The sequence below is a fragment of the Micromys minutus genome, assembly GCF_963924665.1.
Source record: "Micromys minutus genome assembly, chromosome: 20".
NCBI classification, from domain to species: Eukaryota; Metazoa; Chordata; class Mammalia; order Rodentia; family Muridae; genus Micromys; species Micromys minutus.
This window is the reverse complement of record NC_137955.1, coordinates 42,667,764-42,690,369: the sequence shown is the minus strand read 5'-3', so window position 1 is coordinate 42,690,369 and position 22,606 is coordinate 42,667,764.

Below are 22,606 nucleotides of genomic sequence, written 5' to 3'. Positions count from 1 at the left end.
CACGTCTTGTATATTTTCTGAATCATAGAACAATTCAACTAGAGTATAAAAGATGACTGTGTCTTTATTTTCATTACTCAGTAATTGGTAATCTGGCATATTTAATTAACCTTCCTGTTTACTAGCTTGGTTGAGTGGTACTGCAATTTGTCAACTTTAATAATCGGAAGAAATATTCAATATACATGGATTCATTTTAGTGTTATTAAGTAGAGGTATTGCTTAAATATTACTAGTTCTAATATCAGATGATGAAAAAATCAATTCTATTAAAACTAGAATGAATTTTCCAGTCTTGGCTTTTTTTTTTTAACTCAGCTGTGCCCTAAGACACAAGAGAATAGATCTATTTTTGTATTTAATTATCTGAATCCAAAATAAAAAATATACCTGTTCTCAAATTTTAGATCTAAAGCAAGTTTCCAATTTAAATCTAAGAGTACATTAGTGTCCCTAATTGCTAAAAATAATCTGATGTTTTTGTTATAACATGAAGGACAGATTCTCTTACAATAACAAATTATGTATTTTAGCTTTCATTTAGTTCTATTTCCCTGAAAAGTAAATCTATAAAAAGCATTTTGACATCCTAATGATAACACAATGGTTAATCCGTGATTTTCTAACCCTTTTTGGTTAAGCACTAATCCCTGGTGTAGTTTGAGTTTAGCAAAATCTAGTCAAAGAAACAAACTCTAATGGTCAGGGAAGATAGTGAACAAACCAGAGTTCAGATCTCTTCAGTCTATGTGAACTAGATGTGGCCGTGCACATCTGTATTCCCAAAGCCCCTAAGGCAAGATGTACAATGAAGACAAGTGAATCCCAGAAGCCAGCTGGCTTTGAGCAACAGTGAACAAGAGATCCTGCCCTTAAAAAAAAAGTTTAAAAACAAGGACCTAAGGTTATCTGTCCCCTCCACACAGGCACTATACATGAAGGCTGCATTCATTTAAAAACAATCAGATACGCATGTACACTGCACAGATACAAACACACACACACAAAGAGAGACAGAGAGAGACAGAGGGGCACAGAGAGAAGAATCTATTCACATGTAAAGAACAAACACACACACTACACAGATACAGACAGACGGGCACACATATACAACCAGAGAAGAATGTATTCATATACAATCAAAGAACACACATGCACACTACATAGACAGCTACACATACACACAGATGCACACACACACACCACACACACCACACACACACACACACACACACACACAAGACTGCACTCACATACTAACAACATACATGCATAAAACACGAATACAGACACAGACACAGAGAAACACACATGCAGATATAGACAATAGACTCACATAGCAGACTGCACTCATATACAAACAATAAACATACATGGACACACACACACACACACACACACACACACACACACACACACTGTTAATTCTTCTCCAATGGGGTATCTCAAAACAAAAGGAGGAGGGAGAAAAAGAGAGAAACATCAGGGCGAGGAGGAGGTGGAAACACAAAGTTAATGCCCAGCCAAAACCCTGCCGTCCCTTGTGGGCACACTATAGACAGATCTAGACTAGGTGAATCCATGTGTCTTTCTTTTTCAGTTTGTTGGTTATTTTTTTATTTGTTTGTTTTTAAGACAGGGTCTCACAACACAACCTGGGTGGCCTAGAACTCGTTCCGTGGAACAGGTAGACCTCTAGCTCTCTCTCATCTGCAAGCTTCTGCCTCCGATCGCTGGCATTAAAGACGTGTGCCACCATGCCCTGCCTGGTTCTTTTGTTCCTTTGAAATAACTGATGATGGACTCTCTAAAGCACAGTCCCATTTATTCTGAAGGCTGGCTGGGGTTTTCCTCCTGTGCATGAAGAGATCACTTACAGACGCTGGAGTTTTAAGTAGCTCTACCAATGGTGTTTACAAAGCTGAAGTGTTCTTTTTCTGTTTCATATTCACATTAGAAAGAGAAGGCAAAGGGGGTGTGAAGTAAAGGGTGAAAAATCAAACACTCCTGCAGAATAGAACAGGAAAGTGCTGACTGATGAGAGAAAATACATGAAACATATATGTGAGCTAATGTCATAATAACACAGGTCTGGTGAATGACTGGAGAGATACAGTTAATATCTGTAAGGTAAATAGCAGCGTCTCCTTTTATGCTGTCATTAAAATTAGTCTACTTCCATCTTAATTGGATAAAAGAGACTCCTTGATTCAGAGATTAAAAGCAAGTATTCTTCCAAAGGAGGACACCCCAGGCCTTCCCATCCTAAATGTGTCTGCATTAGGTGCACAAAAGCAGCACATTTGAGACAGAGAGTGGCAGTTCATGCCTCTGATCTTACCAGGAGGCAGAGACAGCTGAGTCTCTAAGTTCTAGGCCAGCCTAGTCCTCAGAGAGAGCTCCAGACAGCCAGGGCTACACAGAAGAAATCCTGTCTCAAAAGACAAAAATAAATATACAAGAAAAAAAAATCAAAGTTTCAGGAAACAGTGCAGAAGAAGTGGTGGAACGATAGTCAGAACCAGAGAATCAGGGAGTTTGCTCAATGCCCAGTGAGACTGCGTCTCCTAGTAATGTCAGAAGCTACAACCACAGAGCGTTACCAACATGCCTGCTCAAATGTGACAGAGAATGTGTCTCTTAGAGGACAGTGCATAAGGATGCAACCCTCCACAAAGAACTGTGGGGACTGAGGAAAGAGGAGAGCAGGAGAGGTGGTCTTACCGGGGAAGAGCACACCAACTGGTTGTTCAGTGCCAAGTGGTCATCCCTGAAAACATATGTACAAATAACATTATGTGGACTGAAGATACGTAAATGTGGTGGTTGGAATAGGAATGACCCCCATAGATTCACATGTTTGAATGCTTAGCCAGAGGGAGTGGCTCTATTAGGAGGCGTGGCCTTGTTGGAGGAATTGAATCACTATGGAGGCAGGGTTTGAGGTCTCCTGTATTCAAGGTATACACAGTGTGACACACAGTCCCTTTCTGCTGCCTGCAGATCACAATATAGAACTCTGAGCTCCTTCTCCTACACCATGTCTGCCTGGATGCTGTCATGCTTCCTGCCATGACGATAACGAATTAAATCTCTGAAACCATAAGCCAACCCAAATTAAGTGTTTTCCTTTTATAAGAGTTGTCATGGTCATGGTATCTCTTCATAGCAATGAAACCCTAAGACAGATACACACTCATGCAATAACAATCAATGGAAAAGGAGAATGTGAATTTAAAGGAAAACAGCAAGGGGTGTATGAGAGAGTTTGAAGGCAGAAAAGGGAAGAGAAAAACATCATAATTATATCATAATATCAAAAATAAAATTAAATTTAAAAAATAAATATATCCAGTTTTTTGAAGATTTTTTTATTATTATTTATGAGTACATTGTAGCTGTCTTCAGACACATCAGAAAAACGCATTGGATCCCATTACAGGTTGTGAGCCACCATGTGGTTGCTGGGAATTGAACTCAAGACTTCTAGAAGAGCAGTCAGTGCTCTTAACCACTAAGCCATCTCACCAGCTCCTATTCAGTATTTTTAAGCAACAAGAGAAAAATAATGGCAACCACTCCAGCTGAGTGGCAACATTTAGAGGCCATTACATGGCCCCCAATAAACAACTGTAAGAGAAAATCATTAAGCAGTAAGACTCAAGATCATTTTTATAACAAAGAAATCAGTACTTGATTTTATAATCACTGCAGAACAAATGTTTGACACCTTAAATGAGATGTAAAATGTATCTATTTTAGTTAATTGTCTCATTGTTGTGGCCAAACACCTGAGAAGAAGCTCCTTTAGAGAGGGAAGACTTAATTGGGCCTGTTGTTTGAAGGCATCCCGTCAAGCCAGGGAAGGCATGACAGCAGGAAAGGCACATGGCTGTGAGGTACCTAAAGCTTCTTGCTCACATCTGTGTGTGCAAGAAAACAGCTCAGACAAGAAGTAGGGCCGGGCTGTAAGTCTCAAAGCCCACTCCTACCCCGACCCCAAAACATGCATTTCCTCCAGGAGGCCCTACCTCCCAAAGGTTCTGTAACGTCTCAGAACAGTACAGAAAGCAGAAGATCAAATAAATATTCAACCCCCACGAGGGACATTCTTACCCCTACAATATAATAGTATCAGCAGTGGTGTCGCCGTGTGACTGCAGACGACCCTATGAAGCAAGGTAACTGTCGCATTAAAATTGCAGGGAATTCACTAGTCAGCCACAGTGATACGAGACCTGGTAAAATCAGAACACACTGACAGAGCCGGAGGTCTGACTAGGCTGTAAAAAGTGTCCTTGCAGAGGTCCTGGGTTCTTTTCCCTGCACACGCGTGGTGGTTCACAAGCATCAGTAATTCTAATTCCGGGGAATCAAGCATTCTCTTCTGACCTCTGCAGATACCAGGTACACATGTGCTGCTTGTGCACATGAGGTAATAAGATAAATTAATCTAAAACAAAATTTAAAAACATCAATATACTTATGGTTGCAGTATTACAGTGATTATTTGCTTTTGTAATTTTTAAAGATTTGTTTGTCTTTATTTTATGTGTATTGGTGTTTTGCTGGAATGTATATCTGTGTCAGGGTTCAAGATTCCACTGAGACCGGAGTTACAGACAGTTGTGAGCTGCCATGTGGGAGCTGGAAATTGAACCCTGATCTTCCAGAAGATATCTAAGCCATCTTCCAGACCGTGTACTGATTATCTTCAACGTCCTTGACATCAAAGGAGCCATGCGAACACATCTATGAGGAAGAATCCATTCTACTACCTGTAATCCAGATTTGCAACTGCAAACCGATTGGTACTAGAAATCAAAGGCTTTAGTGGTGATGCCGGTAGCACTGTAGATTTACTAACATGAAGTAGAAAGCACACGGGGTGGCTCAGTGGTGTGGAATGTAACCTGCTCGTACAGAGGACCCATGATCAGTTCCCAGCATTCGCATCAGGGAGCTCATAAAGGCTTGTAACTAACTCCTGCTTCAAGTGATTTGACAGCTTCTTCTGGTCTCCATGAGCATTCTACTAATGTGGGTGTGCATACACAGAAACACACACATGTACAGAGGTGGGAAGGGAGGGAGGGAGGGAGGAAGGGAGGGAGAAAGAGAGAGGGAGGGGGAAAAGGGAGGGAGAAGAAGGGAGGGGGAGGGAGGGATGGAGAGATGAAGGGAGGGAGAAAGAGGGAGAGAGGGAGGGAGAGAAGGAGGGAGGGAGAGAGAAATGCACATATACATATAATTTTTAAAATAAAATATTTTTAAAAACACGAAATAGTGGTTATAAATAAAATATAAAAATGGATATCCGTGATAGAACTTTGGTTATGCTAAACCATACTGACCTAAAAATGAATACATCAGATACAAGTCTGTGGCTACTTTAGCACTTCAGTAAATAATGCTTATTATATTGGTCTGATAATGTTGGTCTTTATTGGTTAGTTGGCTGTAGTAAATAATGCTTAATATATAGGTCTGATAATGTTGGTCTTTATTGGTTAGCTAGCTGTCTTTAACACTTTAAAGGTTATTTTTCCTTCCAGAATTACGGTTTGGAAGTGGCAAGATTCTGCAGGCCACCAATCTGAAGGGTCAGGATGATACACCCACACGTCCCGGATCAGCTGCTGTTTTCTGACCTCTTATCCTATGCCAGGCAATGACGTGGGATTCAAACTGAGCTGTCTGGTTCCACGGCTTACTCATTCATGAGAACCACATCTAACTGTGGCTTCGGTGCTTTTCTCATGTAATGTCTGAGCCTCACTGGCTCTAGCTGGCAGTGACTTTGAAGTCTTTTGTCTTTATGCTATGATCTCAGCATTTGTCATCTCCCAAACCCATGTTTGAATTTAATTGCAATTGTAGTATGATTAGGAAGTGTGCCAAAAAAAAAAATCAACTATAATGGGTGGGAATAATATCATTATGACAGGATCAGTTTGGCCCTCTCTTGTCTCTTACCCTTCTGCCCTTTGTCATGTAAGAGTTCAGGCAAATTACAAGGTGCCATATTACAAAATAACCAAGGACAGACAGCTTTATCAAATACTTAAATTGTTGGTGTTCCTGGCTGAGGACTTGAACCCTCCAAAGCTGCCAGCAATAAATGTCTATTAGCATGTGATCAGACAGTGGTGGTCCACTATGGAGGTGAGAATGAGCTAAGATGCTGTATTGCTCCAGAAGAGCCCTCGGGGTGCCTGGAATGGAAAGAAAGAAAACAGTGGGGGTGGCAGCACACACATGCTACTTCCTCGATTTGCTCCTCCTGCCTTTGGAAAGGATTCGGCAAGTAAAAGTCGAGAAAGCCACCATTGTCACAGACCAGGGAGATTTAGACCCCTGTACCTCAGCTGGGCAAATTGAAAGGGTATTCTAGTTCCTTTTGCGTTTTCTGTTGAGCAGTCATAAGCATGACTTTCCTGAATGGGCCAGTCTTTCAGCAGGACAGACGGGAATGCTTAGACGAGTGTCCTTCCCCAGAAAGTTAGAGACTTCAGGATAAATGATATCCATTGCATCTGGTGTAGCTTTTCTGTCCTGCCCTCCTTGTCCCAGCAACCCAATCTCCTTGTCACTCAATTTAAGTGATAGTAACTCCTTTCTGAGAGAATATTGGACTTAATAAAGCACCTCTCTGATGTATTAGGATGATATATAGGCTAATTCATGACACTGGGTCTTTAGATACCAAAAGTCACCTAAAGTCAACATTTAGGAGGTGGACCTTGAAGATCACCTGACAGTTATACATAGTAACATACACCTGTGGCCCCAGCACTCAGTTTGAGGCTAGATGGGGCTACACAAAGAGACACTGTTTCAAACTACCACACACCCCTCAACACCCAAAGTAACTGCAGTTAGCAGAGCCAGGAATGTAGCCCATGGCAGAGCACTTCCAGACCACATGAAACACCCTTAGTCTGATCCCAACATTCAAAGACCTGAGATCAGCCAGTGTTAAAAGTATTATTTTCTACTTCTATACTCTATGTGACCACTTTTTTAAAGGTGACTTCATACCACATAGAATTACATGTCATATATCCATCCCTATAACCTGAGAAGCTGATGACTTAAATGATCATCTCCGATGCCTGGAGTTTATTAAATGGCAGACACCTTTCATAGATCAATGAAAGAGTTGAAATGCCAACCTCGTTGGTCAGTGACGCACTAATTTAACTCTATAATGAGTGTAGGTTGTTTATAACTCATACTGGAAAAAAAGGGAAATGGGGAAATTTCAGTGTCATCTGAGAGTGAGAAAAAAAAATGTCCTCTACAGAACGGTTTATCTTCAGTAATTTCCTAAAATTACATTACTGTTGCGTATGGTCTCAACAAGTATTTTCAGAGTAGCTGAACGTGAATGAAAAATGAGAGCTAGAGAAATGGCTGCAGCAGTACAGAACACACACTGTTCTTTCAGAAGACTTGAACTGGGGCTGGAGAGATGACTCAGTGGTTAAGAGGTCCTGAGTTCAATTCCCAGCAACCACGTGGTGGCTCACAACCATCTATAATTGGATCTTGTTATACTTTATTGTTCTGGAGGGAGGGGGTGCCCCTCTCTGCTCCTCCGGGGGAAGGTAGCTCCTCACACTGCAGGTCCCAGAGAAGGCTGCTTCTGGCATGCGCTCTGCCTGGCCCACAGGAGTTCAGGCTGGGAAGCGTGGGAACGAATCCCAGCAGGGTGCCGCCAGGCCTGTGAACTCTGGTGGCCAAGACTCTGTCCGTTGCTCAGATTATGGCCCTGCTGGCCAGGGCCATAAACTCCTGGTTGCCTGTTAGAAAGGTGCAGAGCCTGCGATAAGGCTCTGGTTTTAACATGTGTCTTTATTTTAGCGCCCCTCTCCTTTGTTCTGTTCTTTTTAAACAGCCCGGGATCCAACCACCAGATTCCCCTACGTTTGCCTCTAAGATTGGCTATCGTTGTTTCTCTAATGCTACGTGTGTGTGTGTGTGTGTGTGTGTGTGTGTGTGTGTGTGTGTGTGTGTGTGTGTGCAGGGGAGGGACTTAGGGAGTGGCTGATCTGGCTAGAGTCTACATCACTCTCTCCTGTGGACGTGGGGCTTGCCTAGAGCCTTGTCTATCTGCCCCATTGTGGTGCATCCAGGCAAAGTGGATTTGCAATCAGGAGTTCGGGAAGCACCTCCCGGTTGACAGTCACCTGCCCCCGGGGCTTGGACCGGAACTTGACCTCTAATGTTTCCAACTTTAACAGTTCAGTCCTACAGGATCTGATGCCCTCTTCTAGTGTGTCTGAAGACAGCTACAATGCTACAACATACTCATAAATAAAATACATCTTAAAAAAAAAAAAAGGAAGATGAACTCAGTCCCCAGTATTGATATCAGGAACTAGCTTTTGCCTCCCATAAGAGATAGGGATGCATGCATCTGTTGCCAAGACAATGGCCAAACATTCCCTACATTAATTTGGTTTACCTCCCACCTTTACCTGCAGCAATTATGTCACAGTCTAAATAAAAGGTAGACCCTTCCTGCCCCTTCCCTTTCTTCTTCTCTCTTTTTCTCCCCTTTGGTCTTCATCACCCCACCCAATAAACCTCTCCCACGTGGAACTGCACTGGCCTAGAGTGGTCTGGCCAGACTCGAACCACGACTCTATCACAACACCCAGTGCTTTCACTGGGCAGCTCACATACACCTGTAACCCAGCTACAGAGGATCTAACACCTTCTTCTAACGTTCATAGGTGCCCGTGCTCTTTCGCACACAAAATACATACCTACACATCATTAGAAATGTAAAAAAAAACAAATCTTTTCTTTAAATTGAATTAAAATGAAAGAAAATGTGGGAGAGCAGGGAGAACAAAGGGCGTGCCCACATACTTTTTCTTATTCTATAAAAGGGTTTTAAAATAAATGTTGGCAACAGATCAGAAACAAAAGGGAACCTTTCAATATGAAGTTGAGAGTATCAATATAAAAAAAAATCATATACAGTTGGCAACACACTTGATGGAAAGAACCCAAAAGCTTTCTCCTCCACACTGGGAGGGAAACAAGGACATCTGTCCTCACCACATCATTCATTCGAGTGTCAATTCTAGCTGTGTGACTAAGCAAGAAACCATAAAACTAAAAGCTCTCAGACTAGGAGGAGATGAGTAAAATGACCTCTCCATTTGCAGGTGACATGACTTTATTCACAGTCATGGTGACATATCCCTGTGATAACAGGATGAGGCAGAAGGAGCTGGAGTTCAAGGACAATCAAGGTCAATGTGGGCTATAAAGCAAGTTTGATATCAGCTTAGGCTGTGCCTCTAAAAGTAAAAAAAAAATAGAATCCAATGGAAGCTGTTAAGTATCTACTAGAGATGAGCATGGTGACTTAAGCCTTTAATTCCAGCATTTGAGAAGCAGAGGCAGTTAGATCTCTGAACTCAAGGCTGACATGGTCTATATAGTGAGTTCCAGGTCAGCTAATAGAGTAGATAGATAGGTGATAGATACATAGATAGATGCAAAAATAGAGGTGATAGATAGATAGTGCATAGATACATATAGACACATAGATAGATACATATAGATACATAGATACATAAATAATAGATACATAGATAAATATATAGATGGATAGAGATAAATAGACAGATACATAAATACATAGATACATAGATAGATACATATAGATACATAGATACATAAATAATATATACATAGATAAATACATAGATGGATAGAGATAAATAGATAGATACATAAATACATAGATTCATAGATAGATACATAAATATATAGATGCATAGATATGTAGATTCACAGATAGATAGATACATAGATAGAGATAGATTATTATCTTCTTCAAATACTTCTGTATTTATTACAGACATGTGATAAATAATTTAGGGTGGGAAAGATGGCTGAGAGGTTAGAGCACTGGCTGCTCTTCCAGAAGGCCTGGGTTCAATTCTCAGCATCCATATCGTAGCTTACTTCATCTATAATTTCAGTTCCAGGGGATGCAATGATGCCTTCTTCTGGTGTCCACATGGTGCAGAGACATACATACAGACCAAATACCAACACACATAAAAACATAATAACTTTTTTAAAAGATTTATTTGTTTGTTTGTTTGTTTTATTTGAGTACACTGTAGCTGTTTTCAGACACACCAGAAGAGGGCATCTGATGTCATTACAGATTGTTGTGAGCCACCAGGTGGTTGCTGGGATTTGAACTCAGGACCTCTGGAAGAGCAGTCAGTGCTCTTAACCACTGAGCCATCTCTCCAGCCCCAAATAATAAGGAAAAAAACTACTAGAATTAATAAATGAGTTCACCAACTAGTCAGATAGAAGATCAATATGTGAAAATCAAGTTAATGTCTATACAATAATAAATATCAATCTAAGATAAAGAAAAAACAGACTATAGAAAAACAAAGCCCTCAGAAATTTACACTCACAGGAAAAAAATAGTTCAAAATTTGACAACAAAATATCAACATAAATTATAGAAAGGCATCCTAATCAGAAACTAATACTGTTAGGATAGTAATACTTCCAAAAAAAATTGATCTGCAAATTCAGTGGGTTCTGTATGAAAATTCTAGCTGTTTGTAGGAAGTGAAAAATAAATGCTGAAATCCAAATGTAAATGCAAAGGCCTGGAGCAGCCACAAGTAACCGGAAAAAAAGCAAGTTGGGGGACACATTTGGATCCGAGATCTTGTGACAAACTGTCGTGAGCACCACACATAGCACTGACACAAACACACGGGTTGATCACATAGAGCTGAAATGCAGAAATTCCCACTACATTTGTCATTAGTCAATTTCTTAAGATTCTAAAACTATTCAATTGGAAGAAAAAAATTTTTTTACAAATGCTTCTGTCAAAAAAAATTACCTACTGTAGATTTATGTTAAACTGATACATGATTGGACAGTGGAGAGGTAGGCAGGGCAAAGGTAGGAAAACAGAAGAGGAACAGAGATTGGGAAGGCAATCAAGATGGAACCAGAGAAGTCAGACCTGAATCTGGGTAGACTCAATCAGCCATAGGTAGATATGAACATTTTAAGGGTTTCTGTAGGTCATTTTATCTCATATAGAAGGGCAGTTTGTATCTTTGTCTATTTGATGCAATCTTATGGTATAGATAAGCAAGGTTTGTGAATTGAGAATGTAATATATAAACCTGTATGAAAAGCCACTGGGTCTTAGAGTCATGTTTGTGTTGGGCGGTGGGGTAAAGAAACAGGCTGGGACTGAAGGACCAGGGCAGGTGGAGTGAACTGCCTGAGAAGGGAATCTCATGGAGATTGTAGCTTATGGATCGAGTGATAGTCGGTGGGTTTGGCTCCATACTAGAGCGGCGAAGGCAGAGTGAGACCATGAGACCATGGGGGGCCGATAAAAAGATCCCACATCTAAAACAGAAAATTGAGTTTTTATCTCACACAATAATAATAATAATAATAATAATAACTCAAAATAAAACATTTCTAAACACAAACAGGTAAAATTCTAAAATTTCTAAAAAGAAAACATAGTTGAAAACTGAATTAAACAATGCACATTTTTAATAACACTTTAATAAATAAATTTAAATTTAAAACTTTTGTGGTTCAGTGGAAAACAAAAGCAAATGAAAGATGTGAAGATGTATTTGCAAACCATGTATATGACAAACAACTTGTAGCTAGAATATAGGTGAACCCCTGAGAAATTAGTCATGTAAAAAATAAACACCAATCTATCAGGCAAAGAGCTTGAATTGATATTTCTCCATAAGAATAGGTAAATTGCCAAGGAATATGTAAAAAAGATGCCAAATGTCATTCGTTATAAGAGAATTTAAGTCAACACCATAATGAGCCATTACTTCCCACTGGGATAACTCAGAACTAAAAAGGACAATAACAAAGGGGTGTGACTAGGTACAGAAGAAATCTCCCTCAGTCCTGTTTTCTATACCCAACCGACTTAATATACATACTAATACGCGTTCTGTGTCTGTGGATTTCTTGTTCTGGACACATACACAACCAGAATCACACAATTGTTATCATCGGAACGTAAAACCATGCAGGACCTTGGAAAACAGTAAAGTGGTTCCTAAAAATGCCAGACATGGAGTTAGGGAAGTCAGGACTTTCATTCCTAGGACTGTAACCTAGGAAACTGAAGACACTCAAGGGTTTGTACACAAAAATCTATGGCAGGAGTGTTCAAAATGGCCTTTCATAATATGGAAGCCACCTAAGTGTCTATCTGCTCAGAAATGGATCCAAAAATGTGAGGTTTTCTTAATGGGATATTATATTCAGAAATTTAAAAATGGATGTAGCAGTAATATACATATAGTACAAATAAACTTTAAAATCACTCTAAGTTACTGTTCCAAATGATTACAGACTCTGTGATTCTGCTTACGTGATGTGTCTAGAATCGAGAAACCCAAAAATCCAGAAAGTAGATTAGTAGTTATATAAGTTGGTAAGGGGTAGGAAATAGGAACGAGGAAATTGCCATAATACGCATGGGGGTCTTCTGTAGTAGGATGGAAAAGTGCTAAAATTGTTATGGTGAAGGTTGTGTGGTTGTGAATAAACTAAAAACAACTATATACTTTAAGTAGGATATAAAATAGATATCTGAGTTTAAAAACAAACAAACACACAAAAGCCAATGGAGTTGGCGGCTTATACCTGTAAATCTCAACACCTAGGAGTCTGATAGAGTTCAAGGTCATGATGAAGTTCAAGGTGAGCTTGGGTTGCAGGTGAACCATGCCTCAAAATACGACAAGTGAAACCCAACCAGCCAAAAATACAAACAAAAATACCCTTACTTTAGCATGTGTTCCACTTTGCATTCTGTTTCTATGATAAACCCCATTGACAAAATCAACTTGGAAAGGGCTGGCCTCAACTTCCACTTCTAGCTAACGTGCCACTGAGGCATGTCGGTGAGGAACTCAAAGTGCCGTGTTTTGAATAAGAACAGTGCCATGGGCTCAGATATTTGAATGCTTTGTTATTAGGAGGTGACACTACTTGATAGGGATTAGGGGGCGTGGCCTTGTTGCAATAGGTGTTGGAGGAAAAGTGCCACTGTATGGTGGGCAGCTTTGAGTTTTGTTTTGTTTTGTTTTTTTTAATACACAAGCCTAGTCCAGTCTTTCTCTCTCTCTCTCTCTCTCTCTCTCTCTCTCTCTCTCTCTCTCTCCTTCTCTCTCTCTCTCTCTCTCTCTCTCTATCCCCTCCTCTCTCCCTCCCTGCTGTCTGCCAATCCAGATGTAGAACTCTCAGCTTCTTCTCCAGCACCACATCTGCCTGCACACTGCCATGCTTCCCACCATGATGATAAAGGATTAAATCTCTGAAGTAGGCAAATCTGAATTAGATGCATTCCTTTCTAGGAGTTGCTATGGCCATCATATCTCTTCCAGCAATAGAGTATTGACTAAGACATAAAGGAAAAGCCTGGAGGCAGAAACTGAAGCAGAGACTTTGAAGGAAAAAAAAAAAACACTGATAAATTGATTGCTCCCTGTGGCTTACTTGGCTACCCTTCTTACACATAAGCCCCTCCTAGACCATAAAACCATTAAGAAAATGCCTCACAGACATTAACACAGGCTAGCCTGATGAGAGGAATTTTTCACCTCTTCCAAGGTGACTCCAGGATTGTGTGAAGGTGACATCTGAAGCTCACTATAACTGTAGAATCTACACGGAAACTAACCAATGGTGAGATTTGATTTTCTGATTTATATTAAACCTCTGTGTTGACTGTTCCTACATCTCCTACATTCCAACATGGATCCCCAGTGGAGTTTGGGGTGTTTTTCGGTTTGTTTTGCCAGGTAAGAGACAATTGTGTGCCAGACTCAGGCACACGTATTGTTTGACCTAAAGTCAAGCCATGATGGTGTTCTTACCTAGCTTTGACAGCGATTGGTTTACATGTGACAGGTGACCCTAGCCTGGCCGTTGACTCAGAAGAGAAATCTTCTGTTAAGAGTCTGAGAGAGTTAAAACGTCATGGATTGAAAAGAAAACTCCCTCTATTCTCTACTCTTATTTTAGATAAAATAAAATTTTATTTTGTGAATAAATGGTACTTGGGAGATTATGCATTGTGCACCCTGAGGGAAGAAGCTTCCTGATGTTGTTTCATTGGCCTTCTCTGGAACTATTTGCCCCTAATTGTTTATACCCCAACTTATTAGATAGGGTGTTCATGGTAGCCAAAAGACCACTAGTTGATCCATTTTTTCTTAAATAGACTATATTTGTATATGTATGTATGCATGTGTGTGTGCATGTGTTTAGGTATTTTCATAAAATTACATGCCAGGTTCTTTGTCAAGGAGGTCTGGCACTAGTTGAAATTATAAGAAGGCAGTATTTTACTCAAAAAAGTATCCAAATGAGAAGGAAGCATGTGTCATAAGATACAGACAGACATCAGGTAGACTAGAGAATCTACAAAATACTAAATTCCACCTTTCCACCCTCACTTTACAACTTTTAAGATCATAAACTTACTTCGTACAGAAGACGAGGCCATCAGCCCTGTTTCCAGTTGTGTTAATATCATATTATATTGCTAACGTCTAACTCAACAATGGAAGCCACTTCTGTAGTAATGGCTAATTAAATCTTTATGTAAATATGAACAGTGTCTTAGCATTCATCATTTTTTTTAATCTGATAAATTATTTTAGAAGTGACCAAAAGTAGATCATGCAAACATACAAAAAAAAATTAAAAGCCAGGAATGGTAGAGCGTACCTTAAATCCCAGCACTTGGGAGGCAGAGACTAGAAGATCTCTATAAATCTGAGGCCAGCCTGATCCACATATAGTAAGTTCCAGGGCAACCAGGACTACATAGAGAGACCCTGTCTCAAAACACCAAGTTATTTATCATCATAGGATCTAAAAGAGTTATAAAAATGTCTACAATTATTATTGCTTCATTGGAATCTTCATAAGCCTGTAGGTGTGAGATTTACACTCATCTCATAATTGTTGTGTAATTCTGCATACATACAATCGTCTTAATCCCAATGATTAATCAACAATTGATCAATAAGTCAATGCAAAAGGTAACTGTGAAATAACAAAGCCACCTCAGAGTTTACAGAATGGCAGAATGCACACCACAGAGACAGGCTGGACTACCGTTGTTTAGAATTTACATTTGTGGCTGAGGACACCGTGTATGTGATAATAAATTAGTAATAATAAATAAATGGGTAAATAATAAAATTTCTGTGTAGCCACTCATCAGTGCAGCCACACCTGGTAAGATCCAATTTAAAAAAAATAAAATAATTTCAAATCTTAGGAATGGGTTTGGGGAGTTGTTTAAAGGCAAGCCTCTTTTCCTAGTCCCTGTGAGGTCAGAGGTTCGATCCTCAGCAGCAGTCATAACTAATAATAATGTTTATTTTTTATTATTTCAGGACGGCAGCCTAAGCAAATAAAGAACTACATATCCAATGTGTCAAATAAATCCCAGCGAGCACAGGAAGAATGTGTGGTTCTTACTCCACCATCTGTTCTCTCTTCCCAGCTCAGCATGGAAGGAGTTCTGTTTCAGATGGGCGTGGCCAAGAAAGTGGAGCTTGCCCTCACCTGAGCTCCCAAGCAAAAGCTCCAGTATCTTCCCTGGCAGAGCAAGGTTGCCAAAATTCTTCATCCTCAACCCTGGGTCTATCGTCAAGGATGAATTCCAAGTGAGCATGCCCAGAAGCCAGAGGCTCTTCCCTCAGCAGACTAAACTTGAAGCAATTATTTGCAGCCTCCCTAGCTGACTCACTGGCCAGCAGCCCACATCAATAAAAGCTGATTCCCCAGTCAGACCCTGGTATGGTATCACTCAGAGGAAAGTACATCTCCTTTTGGCAATGGCTCCAAGATTTTGCCAAGGAGGAGGAGCCAACACTAAATCAGAAACCTTGGGTGGTTCTCCACGAGAGCTGACTTTGTTGTAAACAGTGTGGGACAGTTCACCTTAAGGGTGCTCTCAATCAGAGGAGAGATCTTGGTGGTAGGTAGTTCAGAGCTGTTACAATTTCACGAGACAGAAAAGCTAAGCCACAAAGTCCCCAGTTTTCCAGATAACTGGGAGTAATTATAGCTAATAACAGTGCTGTTGGAGTCTGGAACGCATTTCAAAAGTTGGCCTTAAAACGTTACCCTTGGAGCTGGAGAGACATTCAGTGGTTAAGAGCACACTTATTGCTCTTGCAGAGGATCTAGGTTGGGTTAGCAGCACCTACATAGCATCTCATAATTGTCTATAACTCTAGTCCCTGTGGATCTAAACCCTCTGAGGGTACCAGGCACATATATAATATACATATATATACAAAGACAAACATTCTTAAACATTACAAATAAATAGGGCTGGACAGATGGCTCAGTGGTTAAGAGCACTAACTGCTCTTCTAGAGGTCCTGAGTTCAAATCCCAGCAATCACATGGTGGCTCACAAGCATCTGTAATACTACTCAATGCCCTCTTCTGGTGTGTCTGAAGACAGTTACAGTGTACTCGTATTACATAAATTATTAAATAAATAAATCCTTTAAAAAATAATTTTTAAGTAACCCTCAAAGATCTGTTGAGACGGCTCACTGCAGAACATTGCTGCTCCTACAGAGGACATGCTGGATTACAACCACATATAACGCTGGCCTCTACAGGCTCCTGCATGCATGCCGTGCGCATGATCTCACACAGGTACACATACACATAAAGATAATAAATATTTTTAAATTATTTTTCCACACAGTTGGATGACATCAGAACAATTCATGACTCAAGTCATGGTCAAAAAGTTAGAGCAGCTGACAGATAGTAAAAATCTAACAGCTGGGTATAATGTTAGCAAAGGATAGCCTTGGGGAATGATCAGAAGAACCTACACCTGTACACACCGAAGGATGTAGCCTTTGTGTTTGTGTGTGTATGTGTGACAATGATAAAACTTATTTTATTCTTTTTTTTATTTTTAATTTTTTATTGGATAGTTTATGTATTTACATTTCAAATGTTATCCCCTTTTCTCGGTTTCTCCTGTTTCTATGAGAATGCTCCCCCTCCCACCCACCCACCTCCTCACCCTGACATTCCCCTACACTAGGGAATCAAGCTTTCACAGGAACAAGGACTTCTCCCACTCCCAACAAGGGTCTGATTGGTTGTTGTTCTTCCTATGGGGTTACAAACACCTTCAGCTCCTTCAGTCCTTTCTCTTGCTCCTCCATTGGGGTCCCCATGCTCAGTCCGATGGTTAGCTGCAAGCATCCTCATTTGTTTCAGTAAATCTCTGGCAGAGCCTCTGGGGAGATATCCATATCAGGCTCCTGTCAGCAAGCACTTCTTGGCATCAGCAATAGTGACTGGGTTTGGTGGCTGCATATGGGATGGATCCCCAAGAGGGGCAGTCTCTGGATGGCCTTTCCTTCAGTCTCTGCTCCAGTCTTTGTCCCTGTTTTTCCTCCCCTGAGTATTTTGTTCCCCGTCCTGAGAAGGACTGTACGCAACGAAACTGGAAAATCTGGATGTAGCCTTTTATACCAGAGGATTTCACTGAAAGAAAGGCAGACCTTGTTAAAACTATACAGCCAAGATGCAAAGAAATAAACGAGGAGATACTCATAAAGTCAGAGGTCAAAAGAATCAACTTCCAACTTCCAAAATTCCTACAAGATACAATAACATGACACACAAAGAAACAGCAAAGCAGGATGTAAAGGCCTCGTTTGGTTCAGTTATTGATTATAGACTCATAAGTAAAAACTGCAAAATCCTCTCAAAAGAAATGATCTCCAGGGGCTGCAGAGGTGGTTCAGTGGTTAAGACTACTGGTTGTTCTTCTAGAGTTCCTGAATTCAATTCCCAGCACCACATAGTGTCTCACAACCATCTGTAATGAGATGTGATGCCCTCTTCTGATGATGTGTCTGAAGACAACTATAGTGTACTCTTACATACATTAAATAAAGAAATCTTTAAAAATTAACTTCAGCCAGGGGATGGTGGTGCATATATTTATTCTCAGCACTTGGGAGGAAGAGGCAGATAGATCTCTGTGAGTTCCAGGCCACCCTGGTCTACAGAGCTAGGAGAGCCAAGGCTATACAAAAAACCGTCTTGGAACTATTAACAAACAATTAAAAACAGACAAATAGAAAAAGAAAGAAATCCACTCCATATGAAAATGACCTGGAATTTATCTCCTGCCCTTTCCTCAAGCTCGCTCCCAGCCTTATTGTGATGGTTTTGATTTGCTTGGCCAGGGAGTGGCACTATTAAGAGGGGTAGTCTTCTTGAAGTAGGTGTGGCCTTGTTGGAGGAAGTGTGTCTTTGTGGGCATGGGCTTTAAGATCTTCGTCCAAATTTCTCCTAGCTGCCGTAAGAACAAGAGGTGGAAGTACCAGGACTGCCTGGTTGCTCCCATGATCCTGGACTGAATGTCTGAACCTATAAACCAGCCCCAATTAAATGTCCTTATAAGAGTTGCCTCAGTCATGGTGTCTGTTCACAGAAGTAAGACCTTAACTAGAGTTGCATTGGTCACTGTGTCCATTCATAGCAGTAAACCTTAACTAAGACACTTATCCCATATTTCTAAAAAAAAATAAAGTAAAATACCAAGTAATAGAGACAACCTGTGACAGGAACTAGATGTCATAACACAACGGACAAAGATTTTTAAAACATTTCAAGTATGTTCATGTGCCTAAACATGTAATGGAGGCTAGGATGACAATATGTCATCAAATAGGACTGTCATCCAAGAGAGAGTCAGGAAAGAAACATAGGTTGGACAGAATGCCCAGCAGTTAAGAGGACTTGATACTCTTGCAGAAGGCCCAGGTTCAGCTCCCAGAATGCATATGGTGGCTCACAACCATCCAAAACTCCAGTTCTAAGGGATCTAATGTCATCTTCTGGCCTCGTTAGAGACCAGGATCACACAAAGTGCATGCACATGATATAGGCGAACTCTCGAACACATTAAAGAAAAGTAAAGAAAAAAATTTATACGTTTAAATTTCTCAAACACAATAACCCCAGACAACTTGAACCCACAAGAACAGAGAACAGACATGTGACAGAGACTCAGCACTCATCTGCTAACAAGTTCAAAGACAAACCTATAAAAATGTACATTCTGAAGAAAGGAAAAAGTGGGAAAGAAAAATTTTAGAGAGAAATAAAGCCTAAATATACAGGTTGCCAACACAAAAGCAATAGAATTGCTAATGTGGGCAGAAAGAAGTCTTGGTATTCAACATCAGTGCACTCTCTTCTCTCTCTCTCTCTTTTTTTCTCTTCTCTCTCTCTCTTTTCTCTCTCTCTCTCTCTCTCTGTGTGTTTCTCTTTCTGTCTGTCTGTCTGTCTGTCTGTCTCTCTCTCTCTCTGTGTGTGTCTCTCTCTCTATCTCTCTCTCTCCATCTATCTATCTTTATCTCTCTTCCTCCTCCCCACCCCCACCAGGTTAACCTCAGGATTTAGGGAGCCAGAAGCTCACAGTCATGCAAAATTTCTAAGTCAGTTGACTCTAGGTCTTGTTTCATGAATCTGAAGATTGAAATTCATGGACCACAGAGGCTGCATCTTAGAGAGAAGTTTGATTAGGGGAAAATGGAGAAAAAGGAGAAAAAGAATAGAAGTAGAGTTCTTAGATAATGGGATCAGATCCCAGAAAAATGGTAGCATCAGCTGATAATTGAAGGTAGAAGCTGTGGTGAGCTAAGGCATGATAAAGGGACAAACTGGTCAGTCTGGTTGACCCAGTCAGGAGGTGGCCGGGTACCTTCCATTATGGATGGTGTCTTAGTCAAGATTTGTATTCCTGCGTAAAACATCATGACCAAAAAACAAGTTAGGGAGTGTCTTAGTTAGGGTTTTGCTACTGTGAACAGAAACCATGACCAAAGTAACTCTTACAAATGACAACATTTAATTGTGGCTGGCTAACAGGTTCAGAGATTCAATCCATAACAATCAAGGCGGGAAGCATGGTGCAGGAGGAGCTGAGAGTTCTACATCTTCTTCATCTGAAGGCTGCTAGCAGAATACTGACTTCCAGGCAGCTAGGATAAGAATCTTATAGCCCACACCCACAGTGACACACCTACTCCAACAGTTTCACACCATCTAACAGTGCCACTCCCTGGGCTGAGCACATACAAACCATCACAGGGAGGAAAGGGTTTATTCAGCTTGCACTTCCATGTTACTGTTCATCCCCAAAAAACGTCAGGACTGGAACTCAGGTCAGAAAGCAGGAGCTGATGCAGAGGTCATAGAGGGATGCTACTTACTGGATTGTTTCCCCTGGCTTGCTCAGCTTGCTTTCTTATAGAACCCAAGTCTGCCAGTCCAGGGAAAGCATCACCCACAATGGGCTGGGCCCTCCCCCTTGCTCACTAATTGAGAAAATGCCTTACAGCTGGATCTCATGGAGGCATTTCCTCAATAGAGGCTCCTTTCTCTGTGATGTCCCCAGCTCGTATCAAGTTGACACAAAACCAGCCAGTGCAGAGGGCACCCTCATGTAGGTCCTCCAGGCAGGGCTGCTTAGTTAGAAGAAGAAAGAACAAGAACCAGGAAACAGAACTCTTCTTGGAGGCATGCTTGATCTCCAGCATGGACAGAGCTACCAACCTCACCACGGACATTTTGGGACTAATAAAACTAATCAGGGGCTGGAGAGATGGCTCACTGTTCTTCTCAAGGTCCTGGGTTCAATGCCCAGCTCACCGCCATCTGTAATGGGATCATCTGGTGTGCAGACATATATACAAATTGAGCACATACATGTATAAAATAAATAAATTACAAAAACTTATTAGAAGAGACAATCTAATTGGGGAGCAATAAACCCAGAAGATATCACTACCTTATACACATACTAAACTTGGGGGGGGCAATATTATCAAAAAATATACTACTAAGCAGGAAATGAGGATGCAAACCTTTGATCCCAGCACTCGGGAGCCAGAGGCAGGTTGATCTCTGTGAATTTGAGGCTAGCCTGGTCTACAGAGTGAGTTTTAAGACAACCAAGAGAAACCCTGTCTCAAAAAACAAACAAACAAACAAAACTACTACTGGGTTTAAAGACACAGATTAACACCATCAAGCCATCCATTCACTGGAGGTGACTTTAATACCCCCACTTTCTCCAGATGGGCCATCTGCACGAAACCATAAAGAGAGAACGTCAGAATTAACTGGCATCATACATCAGATGGACTTAGCAGACATCTACGGAATGCTCCACCCCAACACCACCGAAGGCACATTTTACTCAGCACACAGGAGCTTCTCTAAAACAGACCTCTTCCCGGGAAAACATTTGAGCTCACAAATTCAAAAAGACTGGAATTGCACAATGCAATAAAACTTAAGTTTTTAAGTGACTGCAAATCAATCTCTAATATGTGCACAAATTCATGGAGATGGGACAATTCATTAGTGAATGAAGAATGGGTCAAAGAAGAAAAAAACACAGCATAACAAAACCTCTGGAACACAATGAAAGCAGCCCTCCAAGGGAAGTGCTTATGTTAAAAAAATAAGAAGAAGAAGAAAGGGTTGGAGAGATGGGTCAGGGTTAAGAGCACTGTCTGCTCTTGCAAGAGTACTCACTGTCAATTCTCAGTGCCGACATAGTAGCTCACAACCATTAATAACGCAGTTTCAGGGTTCGAGTACTGTCTTCTGGCCTCCACAGGCACCTAGCACAAGGCATACAGGTGGTACATGAATATACACACTGGGGAAAAACAAGTAAAATAAAATGATATAAAAAATGAATCAGAAAAAAAGTGTAAATAATTGTCTTAATAATGTAGCTCAAAAAAGAAAAAAGAAAAAAGGAAAAAAAAAAAAAGCAAACCAAAGTTGAGCACAGTTAATGCACAAAAAGAAATAATCAATGAAATAAAAACGAAGAAAGCAATACAAAAACAAAACAAACAAAAAAAATCAACAAATCTAAGATCTAGTTCTTTGAGAAGATAAATAAGATCAACAGACCCTTGGCCCAACTAGCAAAAGGAACGAAAGAAAAAAAAAGAGGACTCAAATGAACAGAATTAGGCAAGAACAAAGAAACATTAAAACAGGCACTGAAGAAGTTCAGAACATTATTAGAGAATATTTTAGAAACCTGTACTTCATTAAGCTAGAAAACCTTAAAGAAACGGGTAAATTCTAGATTCTGCCAAACTGTGAAAAATAAATCACAAAGTCAATAAAGAAGCCTAAACAGAACCAAAACAAATGAGGATATTCAAAATAGCAAGAAAGGCCGGGTCTAAATAAATAAATGAATAAAATACAGGGCCAGATGGATTCACAGAATTCATAGAATTCTATGAGTTCTTTAGGGAAGATTTGCAGTCAATCCTTAAACTACCAAAAGAGAAAGAAACAGAAATAGAAGTACCATCAAACTCCTAATAAATCAGTATCACTCTAATATAGAAACCAGGGAAAAACAGAAAAGGAAAACAAAACAAAACAAAAAGCCTCATGAACATCAACTCACAAGTTCCTTGCCAAC